Raw genomic sequence first — 3,546 nt, forward strand, 5'->3', positions numbered from 1 at the left:
AAATAAGATTCTTATCAGGGGGATATCCGGATCCGCCTGTTGATTAACAGAGCGCATTTACAGTGATACTCCTGTTTAGGGCAAATGCTTTGAACTGTTCGCCCAAGCACAGTTACTTTTCCAGTCACGCTGTCCCAACCGACTCTATGTTTAGTATCATCTTACATTTTCTGCAGACTTATTCTGAGTCTCATTACTCCTTCATACTCTTCTTTGAAGCAAATCAAATAGCATTCAGTTTGTCATAATTATAATGTCTTTCATATGTATTTCCAAACCTTTTGTTATAATGCCTGTAGGTAGTCCTGACTGCAAAAGCAGTTGAAAGTATCTGGGATAGATCTTTGGATGCAGGGTTGCATTCTGTCCTTCGTCACAAAGAAATTAATGGGGATTGTCGTTATCATTATTATTTCTTTGAGAAAGTCGGTCACTGAGTCATTTGACAGGCAAAAAATGGGCGAGGTGAAACACCTGGACTTATATTTATTTACATATACAGGTGTTTTACAATAAGATGTCTTGTGGGCTTTAAATTTACTCCATACGTTTCCGTTTTGGAGTCTAATGACTGATCTTTAAATTCAACATCCCAGATCATGTCTCATTTTTGTGTACCAGCAGAAGATGGTTTTAAGAAAATGTTCCGAAATAGGAATTTTCTCAGGTGAGGATGATCAAAATGTACTGTCTGATGTTAATCCATATTCCATTCAGCGAGCTTTGTAGGGGTTTTCTCCCCGTCAATGGGACTGAATGTTATGAAGCTGAGTACCAGTGTAAAATGGCTCCCATCTTGCAAAACAGGATTCTGATGTGATATAGTTTCCAGCCATGATCTATTACTGATGCACAAGCCTCCAAAGACCAAATGCCTGCCGTGGAATGAACACGAATGTGATGCAGTAATTGGTAACTCTCAATAATCCTCTGATTGAGCTTCTTGGTGAAGTGGAAAATTCCATAATTACTGAACTGTTTTTGTAAATGTAATTTCAGTATCCATTCTTTTATTTTTAAAGTAGGTAGTAGGTAGACTGCCTGTGTGAAAAAGGTCAACGTCACAAAATTTAAACTTGCACTTTTGGACACAAATGTGAAGTTAATGCACAACCTAAAAGTACGAAACTTTTGTTTAAATGTAAAAAAATTGCAGGCAATATCTCCTGTTAATCTGACTATATCTGGACTTCCTTCAGTATTTGTAATTCTTATTAATGTATGGTTACAAATATGTGAGTAATAAATTACTATACTTTTATTTTGTGTTTTTTCTTCTATCCCTTCAAGTAATGAAAAAAAGGAATTCTATCTTGACATTACTTTCAAGTGAACACCACCAATAATACCATGTAAAATCTGATAGAAACTATTAGAGTGATATTAATGTAAAGATTATTAAAAGTTTAAACGCGTTATTCCATATTACATACTATAGTTAAGAAAAACATGTTTCTTGTCCAGACATCAAACAAATGTTTGGAAATACCATTGGCTAGAAGTCACCAAAACAAATGTGCCATGGTTTGTATTAAAACAAAGAACATGGAAGTGTGTATAAATCTGAATTCAATGTTAAGAATGATGCAAAGGAGATATCATTCCATACACTTCCCAACGTCGATAGTCGACGTTTGTCAAATTTTCAGAAGTCTGGTCAAAGGCTAAGCTGTACAGTTTCTAATTTATTTCCCTACCTTGCCTGCTGTTGCTGTGGGGTTTACAAGACAGACTGGGATCCAGTACTGGGGATCAGCCCTCCCTTGGGACTCATCTAATTTTACACGGGTTTTTCTTCACTTCCGTTTCCTTCTATCCCCTCCTGCTATCCACTTCTAAGGTGTCGAAGGGATGAAAGGCTGACTTTGTGCTAGTTATGAACGGCCTGGAGTATTGGTATACCGTGCGTACGGTATGCTCCTGTTTAGTTGTCTCGCTTTTACCCCTCAAGGGAATTCCGAGGGGTGGACCATTTCTCTCCCAGCATACTCCAGGGACACTGAAGCTTGCTCCTTTATCAACTAGCCCTACTGACTTTAATACTCCCAGTTCCCCGACCCCAGGCTCTCCTTTGACCACAACTGCTATTACTCAACGGCTACTATCACCTCATTCCATCCCAAATCATCCACCCACTCGACCTCTAGAAAATATTATTCTTCCTCCAACAACCTCGCTTCATCTCCACCCCACAACGTTCTTCATCTACTACCCCATCGTCCCTTATTACAACTCTGCAGGACTACACCTCAACGCAACGCCCTCTTCCACGCGTCCCCATCCAGATACTACCCCCACTTCTACACGTCTTTTGAATACTATTTACCTCAGCCGAATGGGGTCGATTTTTCGTGATTCCTTCTACAGCCCCCTGTTATGACAACTCTTCCAGCAATGCTTCAAAACAAAGTAGGCAAAGTTTCCACAGCCTTTTCACAGTTGCATTCGAATCCCAAATTAAAGCATTGTTAACCCTGACTGACTTCTGACCAACCCATTCCTGCCCAGGCTCATCCCTCCAATACTTGCGAAAAGAATTGGTCAGATTGCCTGCCTCGTGGACAATGATGCAGCATCATTACAATGCTACACCATTTCCCCTAGAGGCTGCCGTAATTCCACCATCAATATTGACAGGATTACTTTCCAAAGACTTGACCTCCCTGTAATGTTTATGTTGGCAGAGAGTCCCCCCCTCTCCGAACATATCAACCTCTCCCCATCAGTGTCCGAATTGCCGCTCAAAAGCCTGATACCCTCTGTGTTCCCAACCTGGTCATGATCGTTGAGACTGCTCTCCATAGTGTGCCATTTATGGTAGCTCCCATGTATTTTATAGGGGCTGCTCTACCTACAAGTCTGAGTGTAAGGTAGCGATTCTCAGATACAAAATTGGCCTCACTGTACGTGAGGCCCGACAAGAAACATGTTAAGGAGGTTTTCTCTTACTCCCTAGTCCAGGGCTTCTCTTCACTCCACCCTTCCTGTTTCATCTCAAGATGTTTCTACGACCCCCCAGTATCCATTCCTCCTCCATCTTACTTTTCCACTTCCACCCTTTTCTTCTCCCAAGCGAATTCTTTGGCAATTCGAAATCTCAATATCTTCTTCTGCCCCTCCACCTCCCCCCCCCCCCCTTGCTCTACCCGTAGCAGGCAATCTAAACCTTCCAGCCATCCTCTCTTACGGCACCCTCCCCTCCACCTAACTCTTCCCCTACCCCTCAAACGCCTATCTCCTCTTCCCCCCCTCAAAAGAAAACCTTTGTTTCTCAGACCCCCAACCAACTCCACTTAAGAATCTCACGGAGACATTCAAGACTATGTAACAACGACCCAAGATGACATGCCTACACATCATCCATCCTCCAACTTCTCTGCTCCCATTCCTCTACACTGAGTAACTGCCGACATCCATCCTCCTCCTACTCATATTCCCCCTACACCCCCAGCACATCCCATTCTTTCCTGTTTAATCTTTATCATTTCCTTCCATCCTCATCATCCATTCCGCTTCCCCCTGAATACACATGTGACTTCCTCATGT

At 42.0% G+C, this 3,546-nt stretch overlaps 1 protein-coding gene across 1 annotated transcript in view; it reads left to right on the forward strand.

Moving 5' to 3' along the window:
- The window catches only part of eya (eya transcriptional coactivator and phosphatase 2), a gene marked incomplete at its 5' end in the record, with an annotated part of 10,014 nt that extends 8,753 nt beyond the window's left edge, over nucleotides 1-1,261 (forward strand). The window contains 1 exon segment of the mRNA XM_070139298.1: nucleotides 1-1,261. This exon segment is cut by the window's left edge and continues 2,316 nt beyond it.
- Nucleotides 1,262-3,546: the final 2,285 nt, after the last annotated feature.

This window comes from Penaeus vannamei, chromosome 25, assembly GCF_042767895.1.
Source record: "Penaeus vannamei isolate JL-2024 chromosome 25, ASM4276789v1, whole genome shotgun sequence".
Taxonomy (NCBI): domain Eukaryota; kingdom Metazoa; phylum Arthropoda; class Malacostraca; order Decapoda; family Penaeidae; genus Penaeus; species Penaeus vannamei.